The sequence below is a fragment of the Drosophila ananassae genome (assembly GCF_017639315.1).
Source record: "Drosophila ananassae strain 14024-0371.13 chromosome Y unlocalized genomic scaffold, ASM1763931v2 tig00000101, whole genome shotgun sequence".
Taxonomy (NCBI): Eukaryota; Metazoa; Arthropoda; class Insecta; order Diptera; family Drosophilidae; genus Drosophila; species Drosophila ananassae.
In genome coordinates this window covers 216,137-227,993 of record NW_025319063.1, presented here as the reverse complement: position 1 = coordinate 227,993, position 11,857 = coordinate 216,137, and the positions used below count along the sequence as shown (strand labels likewise).

The 11,857-nt window shown below is 37.7% G+C and overlaps 1 long non-coding RNA gene and 1 pseudogene across 1 annotated transcript; one reads left to right on the top strand and one right to left on the bottom strand.

Annotated features, from left to right (window-relative positions):
* The first annotated feature begins 335 nt into the window (after window positions 1-335).
* Window positions 336-1,009, top strand: LOC116655352. Its single transcript, XR_004310468.2, has 2 exons — window positions 336-685; window positions 749-1,009. It is a non-coding gene; the product is annotated as an uncharacterized LOC116655352 (long non-coding RNA).
* A 5,428-nt stretch (window positions 1,010-6,437) lies between these two features.
* LOC6505505 lies at window positions 6,438-10,377 on the bottom strand (annotated as a pseudogene).
* Window positions 10,378-11,857: the final 1,480 nt, after the last annotated feature.

The window sequence follows — 11,857 nt, the reverse complement described above, 5'->3', positions numbered from 1 at the left end:
ACCTGTTAATTGAGATTAGTTTATCTCAGGCAAAAAGGTGGGTGAAAGGCAAAAAGGAGGTGGCTGTAGAATTAAATTATTGCAAAAGAAAACGAACGAAAACGAAAAATGCGTGCACTCTTTTCAACGTTTTAAATTCGATTATATATTCATATCAACAAAAACTTAAGCCTAGCTTATCTAGTGCGGCGAAGAGGGGCGAATTCATGGGAGAGCGCAAGTGAGAGCTTTACTTGAGCTCCCGCTGCGCCCTAAACTAACTTATACTAGACTTGTGGGGGTCGCTCGTTGGTTCAAAGCCAAAACAAAACAAAAAAAAGTAATTTAAAAATTTTTTAGGAAAAAAAAAAAAAAGAAAACAAAAATAGTAAACAAAAAACATATGGTCTTATTTACCTCTTGAACCCAATGCAGCTAATTAAAAATATCGATAGGCTCAGCTGACCCCAATTGACATTCACCCCCCCACCACAGCTGCTCCCCTTTTTGGGAATTCACCCACCCACGTAAGCACCTGTCAAAAGTGACAATCACAAAAGATGCATTTCCTGTCTGCCACCTGATTTCACTTTTATTCTGAATCTCGCTGCGGGCAGACCTGTGCATCTGTGGATTAAATTATTAAACCAGTGACTTAACCTCGTGGAGGAGAAAATTAGTGTGTGATTTTTTTATAAGAATAGAGGTGAGAAAATATTGAGCTCCTTGCCATTCCCTGCATTGGCTTAGTGTTTATTTTCCCGTTTAGCGGATTTTTGTTGCTGGATGACCCTCGATGCCCGTGGATTTGGAGGCACCACCTGGCCCAACCTCGGCATCCATCATAAGCACCAGCATCACCACCAAGCTTCAGGGATTATTTTTACGACCCGTCGCCGAAATTCCGCCGGCAACATCAACCCCTCTGCCTGTGGAGTCTTGGATTTTTTTTATGTATTTTTTTATATAAAAAAATTACAAATATCACGTAACTACAACTATTAAATATCCCCGCGAGAGAGGACAAAAATCCAGCAATTTCGAATACCATTTAAACTTCGAAATTCAAATTTAAAATTTCAATTTTCAAATCCTATAATTTACCAAATTAAAAAGAAGAAAAAAACCATCCATAATTATCAATTTTTATATCATTTTCTGAAAAGTCTTGAATTATTATTTCTAAGCAATCCCATTAAAAAAAAAAAATTACTTGTTAAGCCCCAAACCTGAATTATTATCTTTAATTATCTTTAATTAACTTTAAGTATCTTTAATTATTATTATCTTTACTATTGAATTGTTGTAAATACCGCCACATTAATATCAATTGTCATCGAAAATATCTTTTATGGTTAATGAAAACCACCTTATGTTAATTTATTTTATAAGAGATTTTCCTGAATTATAACGTTAACTAAAATGAATTTATATTAGACCTTTTGTTTGGGCACCGGAAGTAATCTCGCCACCCATGCAGTTAAATAACAGTTAGTCACCTCAAACATCTTAGCCAAGGAATTTTCTTTTTTTTTCTTCACCCCCAACACAATGCTATTTAGGAATCCTTCTCCCAGGACCCTTCCTATTCGATCTACGACGATTCGCGTGACGACCATGTCCATACTGAAGGTACAAGAACCACTCCCACTTTCCCTGAGCACGGCTGGAGCCTGTTAGTAGATCGAAGTACCTTCAGGACATGTGCCAAACCGTTACAGAATTATGGCGCCCAACATGGGGCAACGACGCGGCTTTAATTATCCTTTAAGGATATTCGAAAATATAAAGTTGCAATGCCCGATTTCCTTTAACCTTTTCTTACCCCGAATAGTATTTTTTTTTGTTTTTTTTCCTCTTCATTCAAAGTCAATTCTTTAATTTCTTTTTTTTGTTTGATTAGGTTTTTTTAATTGAGATTGTTCATGCTCCTAAGCTGGGAGTGTGTCCCTCTTCAAGGAAGTTAATCAAACAAATTTCTATAGTATTTTTTTTTGTGTGGAGATTTTGTTTTTTTGATTGAGATTGCTCAGGCTTCGCAAGTATGGAGTCTGTTCCTCTTCAAAAACAAGCGAAACTCCAGTAGTAATTTTTCATTCCGGTTTTATTTTTATATTTCGACTTGAATTGAGATTTTTTTGTTTTCGCAAGCTGGAAGCGGATTACTCTTCAAGGAAGAAATTCATTTAAATTTTATTAGAATCTTTTGGTCATTTTTGGATTGAGATGGTACAAGCTTTGGACGAACGGAATAATTTCTTTACGTAACAAAACATCCATTACCCCACTAAAATTATTAGGCAAATTTAAAGTAACAATTATAATAATCATTCAATATCATGGCGGTTAGACGAAGTCTTGAAAATATCCCTGCATTGTCACAGGCTAGGGAATCTCATATTTGCACCATTTGCAATGAAGCTAATGAGGAAGCAGAATGGACTATAACCGCATGTAGGCATCAATTCCATTTGAGGTGTCTCACAACTTGGCTTGAAACCAACGCCACTTGTCCACTCTGCAGAAGAGCATGTAGTAAAAGCGAATTAGAGAATCCTGAAACAGGTGAGGCCCGACAGTTGATCGAGGTAGTGCCATCGTCTGGCAATAGTCCGCGTACAGGCACCGTTCCGCGTACTTAGGGGAGCTAAATATTTCACTTCTCTTGACATAGCTAGCGGGCACCTTCAGTGTTTCAGAGATCTGTATTAAAGGCACTCGGCAGTCTTGCTCATTCGTTTGTAATTGTTTATATGGATGACATATTAATTGTTTCAGAAACGAAGGAAGAAGCGTATGAACGTTTGAAACTTGTATTAGATGTTTTAGTGAAGGCAGGATTCACTTTTAACATTTCAAAGTGTTTTTTCTTGAGAACTTCAGTGCGCTACCTGGGCTATGAGATAGAAGCGGGGGAGATACGTTTAAATTCTAACAAAATAGAATCACTAGTGGCGTTGCCTCCACCAAAGTCAGTTGCTTCTTTAAGACAGTTCATTGGGCTAGCGTCTTATTTTCGTCAATTCATTCTAGGGTTTTCTCAACTGATGAAGCCTTTATATTTTCTCACATCTGAAAAGATTAGATTTGATTGGAAAACACAACATGAACAAATTCGCAGTAAAATCATAAGTGTGTTAACAAATAAGCCTGTTTTGATTATTTTTGACCCTCAATTTCCCATAGAACTGCATACCGACGCCAGCTCTATCGGGTATGGTGCCATCCTTTTGCACCGCATAAACTTTAAACCCCATGTGGTTGAATACTTTAGCAGAGCAACTAGCCCCTGCGAGTCCAGATATACATCATATGAATTGGAAACGTTGGCCGTTGTGAATGCCGTGAAACATTTTCGTCACTATCTACATGGGAGAAAATTCGTAATTTTTACTGACTGCAACTCAATCAAATCTTCTCAAAATAAAGTCGAGTTGTCACCTAGGATTTATCGATGGTGGGAGTTCCTACAAACATTTGAATTCGAAATTGAATACAGGGAGGAAAACGTATGGCACACGTTGACTTTTTATCTAGGTGTCAAAAAAATAAGTCAATACCAAATAAAGTAGAAGAAAAACGAATTGACTTAATAGAAATATCGGAGAACTGGATACTGGTAGAACAACAAAAGGATCCAGAAATATCAGAAATCTTAACTAAGTTGAAGAATGACGATTTACCATTAGCATTAGTTGCCACTTATGAAATTAGATCAAATGTTTTGTATAGAAAGATTCAAGGGAATTCAAGAACTCGTTGTTTACCTGTAGTTCCTCGTACTTTTCGCTGGTCATTTACAAATCAGGTGCATGAGTCTATCATGCATTTAGGTTGGGAGAAAACACTTGATGAAGTGTATTATCATTACTGGTTTTCTGGTATGGTAAAATACGTTCGAAGATTCGTGGAAAACTGCATTACATGCAGAGTGTCTAAGAGTACGTCAGGAAAACCTCAAATGGAATCACACCCAATTCAAAAAAAAGGCATTCCTTATTAGCATCCTATATCATTCCTTTTCCCTGGATGCTAATACTTGTATAAACGCAATGAAATCTTCGATTGCCATTTTTGGCGTACCAACACGTTTAATTGCCGATCACGGGCACAAAGTTTGTGCAATTTTGTTCTAGCCAAAAAAAACCATTACATCTAATTGGAACGGGCGCAAGTCGAGCCAACGGTCAAGTTGAAAGGGTCATGAGTACACTGAAGAATCTTTTGACGGCTGTTGAGACAAGCTCTAGACCGTGGCAGGACGCACTAGGGGATGTACAGTTAGCTCTTAACTGTACAGTTAATCGTAGCACTAAGTGTAGTCCTTTAGAACTTTTGATTGGTAAAGTTGGGCGACCTATTGGGTTGATACCTATTAGTGATACCGAAGATGAAATTGACAAGATTAAATCAAGGGAGTTGGCCACTAAGAACATGGAGGACGCCGCTAGATATGAGAAGATAAAATTTGATAAAAATAAGGCTAAAGTAATAAGGTTCTGTGTGGGGGACTTTGTGCTGCTTAAAAACAGCGAGAGACAGCAAACTAAATTAGATCCTAAGTTCAGAGGACCCTTTTTGGTGGTCGAGGTATTGGACGGAGACCGATACGTTTTAAAGTCTACACAGAACAATAGGCGTTACAAGTATCCACACGAAAGTTTGCGAAAGTTACCGGTAGTGCAAATTCCAGAAGAGCTTGATGTAAATTACAATGAACAATATCAGTTGGAAAAGTCTGTTGAAAAAGAAAGTGTTCGTGAAGCCATGTGATTGGCGATGGACGAGAGTTGCTTTATAAATGTATTTGATGAATTCGTGAAGCCATGTGATGGACGAGAGTGTCTTTAGAAATATGTTTGATGAATTCGTGAAGCCATGTGATTGGTGATGGACGAGAGTTGCATTAGAAATATGTTTGATGAATTCGTGAAGCCAAGTGTTGGGCGATGGAAAAAAGATTTGTTCGATGAAAAAAAAAATAAGAAAATAAGATATGAGACCAAAAGTATAATTTCTGAAGGACGAGAATCTTCAGCCCGAAGTTTGGAAGTAAGGTATAATAACACCGAAATAACAAATAAGAAAAATTAAACAAGAAAATTAGAGGTCAGACCACAAATACCATGTCTGAATGACGTGAATCTGAAGACGCCTTTGATGATAGGCCAAGTATTTTTTAATTTTAAATAATAATTAAAATAAACTTAAAAACAAATAATAAGAAAAGCAGTGAGGGGCGTGGAGCTGATAGAGATCATGATAGGATCCAAGGGATGGAAGTAACAATAATTAAAAAAAAAAAAAAACGAGAAAATAAGAAAACAACCGAATCCTCGTATAACCGAGGCCCAGAACTTGACAATTTCTTATTTTCAGTTCAAATAAAATAAAATGAAAAATAAATATGAAGAAAAAAAATAGATGTTGTTTGCTTGAAAGCCACTATTTATACGAAAATCTCAGAGCCATTCTCTGAAAAAGTTCAAAGGTTGCTTTGTTGATTTTCAGTTTTTTGATATCTTACTCCTGTACTGTTAGTAACATTAGTAATGTTACAGTTAGTGTTATTATTCTCTAAAACACTTGAATAATGCCCCAAAAGAATAAAAATAAAGTAAACCTTATAAAGGTGCCTTCCACTTTATAAGATAAGCTACCATTGTTCTCATCACCTCCACGGCCCTCACAATCGTCCCCCATGTAGTCGAGAGGAATGCCATATCTCAAAAAATACAAATAATCCACAAATGCAGAAAAGTGCAATGTAGAATTTTTGGACAAAATGGTTGCTTCAGTGAATCGGCAATAATCTGCACGGCTTCAACCTCGGCCATTTTGTGCGCTATTTATGGTAATTGTGCTAGAGTTGCTAAAACCGCCGCCACGTTATTTTGCGTACTGGACTAAAATTAGTTAAACAAATTAAAATATACAACCCAAGGGAAGCGGTGCCCGCAGGCTAGAGGTGGGACAAACACAATCGATATTTCGATGATCGCATATATCGATGCATTGACCCTCACTACACTCGATTAATACATTCGGATTATAGTGTACTGTTATCCATAATTTGCGTTTGTATAGCGGTTTATATATATAATTTTTATAATGGTTTTAAAAATAAACTTTTCTAATGCCACAGCTTTTTATTTTATACTGTTATATTTTATAGCTTACGCATTAAAGCATTATATAATTTGTTTATTGACGCACTAATCGCTTAAAAGAGAATGTTAATTAACCATCAAAAGCTGCGCTTTATTGCATGTCCTCACATCGATTAGCGTTTGACTATTTAGTTCAAATTTTTTGTCTGAATGGAGAACGCAATTAACTTCTGCAATAAAAAACCCCCCAGCCAGGCTAAGGTCGTTGTGCCAATCTTAGATCAACTGGTTTTGCCAGTAATTCACAGCCCAAGTGCGCTAAATAACAACAAATTATATTTGTTAATAATTAATACAAAGCTAAAGCTTTAATAGGTCTCTCCAAAAACAAGCGCACTTCATAGTTATGGCATAATACTAAACATAAAACATCACAGGTGACTGCCAGGACACAATCTACAACTTTGTGTTGACAATATCCTCTCGCGACTCTGTAGTCTCCACTTCGTTCCACTTCTGGATCTTGCCAGAGCCAAAGACCCAGAAAAAGAGGGCGGGCAATATGTAGGCAGCAGCTCCAATGATGAAGACCCAATGCCACTGATCGATTGTGTTCTAACGGTGAATCCTGCTGACAAACCTCTTCTTATGTAAAGGCTGCCACAATCAAGGGCGAGAAGATTCCTGGCGTGGTTCCAATGCAGTTAATGATTCCATATAGAGTACCCGCATAGTTAGGTGCCAAGTCCTGGGAGTTGGCCAAGTTGGAGGCAGTGGCAGCTCCGTTGAATCCCAGCGAAATGGTCATAATGGCCACACAAAAGAAAGGATCTCGTCGGAAGTAAGCTAGAATAATAAGCATAACACCTGGCAAGATGTGAGCTATCCAGGAAGGAAAAAAAATAATAATATTACAAAAAAAATATAAATATGAGCCAAAAAAGGAAGATCATCGGAGATACCTTGAGTGATGAGTTCGAAGAAGAGATCCATGGCACAAGAAATTAAACAATAAATAATTATAATAAAAAAATAAAAATGCTCTTAGTGGGAGGCCGAGCTAATAGAGATCATGATAAGATCCACGAGTTATAAAAAAAAGACTGACACAAAAAATTAAAAAAAAAAATAAGAAAATAACCAAAGACCAAAAGTATAATTTCTGAAGGACGAGAATCTTCAGCGCCATTTTCTGAAAAAGTTCAAAGGTTGCTTTGTAGATTTTCAGTTTTTTGACATCTTACTCCTGTACTGTTAGTAACATTAGTAATGTTACAGTTATTGTTATTATTCTTTATAATGCCCCAAAAGAATAAAAATAAAGTTTTCTAAATAAATAAACTTACATGGTGAGCAGAAGGCCTTGCGCATTTTAGTGACCGTCAACCAGCCCGGCTACGAATCCAATCCGCCACTGCTCCGAATCCAAAGGCGCAGAGCAGACGTGCCACATGTGGCAAGCTTGAGAGGAAACCGGCGGAGGAGAGATTGAAGCCCAGGTTCAATGGAGGAATAACAGGGACCAGAAGGACAGCGAAAGAACCAATTCCTTGTATGGAGGCCATTTCTGTAATAAATAATTATTAGAAAAGCTTTTAAGATAAAATTTACTCTGACGAACTCACCTTCTTGTTGCTGAGGGTGTTGCCCAAGCTATTTTCAATGTATTTCCTCTCTTTGAGGCTGATTGACGTGTGCTGGGCAGGAGTATCGGCCACCAGATTGTGGGGGTCACTCGTTGGTTCAAAGCAAAAAAAAAATAAAAAAAATAAAAGTAATTTGAAAATTTTTTGGGAAAAAAAAAGAAAACAAAAAATAGTAAACAAAAAACATATGGTCTTATTTACCCCTTGAACGCAATGCAGCTAATTAAAAATATCGATAGGCTCAGCTGACCCCAATTGACATTCACCCCCCACCACAGCTGCTCCCCTTTTTGGGAATTCACCCACCCACGTAAGCACCTGTCAAAAAGTGACAATCCCAAAAGATGCATTTCCTGTCTGCCACCTGATTTCACTTTTATTCTGAATCTCGCTGCGGGCAGACCTGTGCATCTGTGGATTAAAATATTAAACCAGTGACTTAACCTCGTGGAGGAGAAAATTAGTGTGTGATTTTTATAAGAATAGAGGTGAGAAAATATTAAGCTCCATGCCATTCCCTGCATTGGCATAGTGTATATTTTCACGTTTAGCGGATTTTTGTCGCTGGATGACCCTCGATGCCCGTGGATTTGGAGGCACCACCTGGCCCAACCCCGGCATCCATCATAAGCACCAGCATCACCACCAAGCTTCAGGGATTATTTTTACGACCCGTCGCCGAAATTCCGCCGGCAACATCAACCCCTCTGCCTGTGGAGTCTTGGATTTTTTTTATGTATTTTTTTTATATAAAAAAATTACAAATATCACGTAACTACAACTAATAAATATCCCCGCGAGAGAGGACAAAAAATCCAGCAATTTCGAATACCATTTAAACTTCGAAATTCAATTTCAAAATTTCAATTTTCAAATCCTATAATTCACCAAATGAAAAAGAAGAAAAAAAAAAAGGAAAACCTAAAAATCCATAATTATCAATTTTTATATCATTTTCTGAAAAGTCTTGAATTATTATTTCTAAGCAATCCCATTTAAAAAAAAAAAATTACTTGTTAAGCCCCAAAACCGAATTATTATCTTTAATTATCTTTAATTATCTTTAATTAACTTTAAGTATCTTTAATTATTATTATCTTTACTATTGAATTGTTCTAAATACCGCCACATTAATATTAATTATCATCGAAAATATCTTTTTATGGTTAATGAAAACCACCTTATGTTAATTTATTTTATAAGAGATTTTCCTGAATTATAACGTTAACTAAAATGAATTTATATTAGACCTTTTGTTTGGGCACCGGAAGTAATCTCGCCACCCATGCAGTTAAATAACAGTTAGCCACCTCAAACATCTTAGCCAAGGAATTTTCTTTTTTTCTTCACCCCCAACACAATGCTATTTAGGAATCCTTCTCCCAGGATCCATCCTATTCGATCTACAACGATTCGTGTGACGACCATGTCCATACTGAAGGTACAAGAACCACTCCCACTTTCCCTGAGCACGGCTGGAGCCTGTTAGTAGATCGAAGTACCTTCAGGACATGTGCCCAAACCGTTACACAATTATGGCGCCCAACGTGGGGCAACGACGCGGCTTTAATTATCCTTTAAGGATATTCGAAAATATAAAGTTGCAATGCCCGATTTCCTTTAACCTTTTGTTACCCCGAATAGTATTTTTTTTTGTTTTTTTTCCTCTTCATTCAAAGTCAATTCTTTAATTTCTTTTTTTTGTTTGATTAGGTTTTTTTAATTGAGATTGTTCATGCTCCTAAGCTGGGAGTGTGTCCCTCTTTAAGGAAGTTAATCAAACAAACTTCTGTAGTATTTTTTTTGTGGAGATTTTGTTTTTTTTTGATTGAGATTGCTCAGGCTTCGCAAGTATGGAGTCTGTTCCTCTTCAAAAACAAGCGAAACTCCAGTAGTAATTTTTCATTCCGGTTTTATTTTTATATTTCTACTTGAATTGAGATTTTTTTTTGTTTTCGCAAGTTGGAAGCGGATTACTCTTCAAGGAAGAAATTCATTTAAATTTTATTAGAATCTTTTGGTCATTTTTTTGGATTGAGATGGTACAAGCTTTGGACGAACGGAGCTTTTCCCTCTCCAAATACGACATTTGAAATTAAATAAATAATTTTAGTTCCTTGGCTAGGAAGAATAAAATAAAATAAATAGGCTTTTAACTAATGGCGAGAGTTCTGAAGGATAAGTCCCAATTCAAATTTATAAACAATAATTTGATAACGAAAATTGATAATTCACCTTTATTGATCAACAGTACCCATACATATAAAATTTCTTTACGTAACAAAACATCCATTACCCCACTGAAATTATTAGGCAAATTAAAAGTAACAATTATAATAATCATTCAATATCATGGCGGTTAGACGAAGTCTTGAAAATATCCCTGCATTGTCACAGCCTAGGGAATCTCATATTTGCACCATTTGCAATGAAGCTAATGAGGAAGCAGAATGGACTATAACCGCATGTAGGCATTAATTCCATTTGAGGTGTCTCACAACTTGGCTTGAAACCAACGCCACTTGTCCACTCTGCAGAAGGGCATGTAGTAGAAGCGAGTTAGGAAATCCTGAAGCAGGTGAAGCCCGACAGTTGATCGAGGTAGAGCCATCGACTGGCAATAGTCCGCGTACAGGCACCATTCCGCGTACACGGCCTCAGACCAGGCAGGGCTCTCGTAATAATCGAGTTGCCACCACCATTCCCAGGGTAACTCGGAATACCATGCAGAATCCCGAAAGGGCGAACCATACGCGAAGTTCTTCGGCTGGCAACGGCGTCTCAGAAGAGCGGGTACACCAAATAATAGCAGGGGCCTTAGAAAATCAGATGTCGAGCTTGGCAGCGTCAATCTCTAATCAAATTAGTGCCACCATGGCAAATTTAAATTTGGGTCCAAGTCGTAGAGGATCACGGGGCGAAATTCCACTCGAATGGGATAATGAGGTACCCAGTTTTGTGTCTAGGGGTAACCCACCTCGCGATAATTTCCGAGAAAACGTCCCGTCAAGAAATCGTTTAAGCAATCACTCAGTAGACAGACCAGATAGAGTATCTAGCGTAATTTCAAACTGGAACCTCAAATTTAGCGGATCCAATGGGGAAATCCCTATCGAGGATTTTATATATCGAGTGAATATTTTAACCACTCAGTGTCTAGATGGAAATTATGATTTGCTGTTTCAATTTGCAAACTTATTATTTACGGGTCCGGCATTGAAGTTTTATTGGCGAGTACATCGGTCTCCCGATCTCACAAATTGGTTTTGTTTGTGTGACCGACTAAAGGAAAGATATCAGGATCAACGATCAGATTGCGATATCAAAGAATCTCTACGACGTCGGAAGCAGGGAAACACCGAAACCTTTGATGAATTCCTAGATTCGATGCTAGGGATCGCGGACGCGTTAAGAGATCCGTTGTCTGACTCCGAAATAACGGAAGAGGTCCGACATAATCTTAGGGCGGAATTGAAACACGAGTTGTTGCATGTTCCAACACCAACCTTGGCGGCGTTGCGCACTGAATGCCACAGGCATGAAGAGTTCTTCAAAGGATTTCGTAATAGAGCCGTCCCGCGAACAAATACTCGACCTTCGCTTAACGAAATTCAATTCATTAACCAGACGGAGGAAGATTTTGATGGCGACCAGGAATCAAATGAAGTTTGTGCCATTCGTTCGACGGACAAAATCAAATGTTGGAACTGTGACGAAATAGGACATCGTTATCAAGATTGTTTAAAAACTCGTCGCTTATTTTGTTATGGGTGTGGGTCGATTAACACCTATAAGCCCAATTGTTCGAAATGTCATCCCGGGTCGGAAAACCGATCTGGGGATATTCGCCAAAACCATTAAGCGAATATCCTTTTCAAATCTCGGAACCAATCAAATCAGAACTCGATGAAGACAACCTTAACGTAGACCCTATCAAATTTACTCCCTATCATAGACGTTTAGACAAACCACTATCGGACGGTGAAAATAAGGACAGTTTAACAGCCTCATGAGTTAAAAGTCGTAGCGCTGAGCGCATTCAAAATTATTTTAGAAATGTTCGGGAGCTAAAGAAAGTCGTAATTTCATCACTCTTACACAAGCATAACGACATTCGTCCAT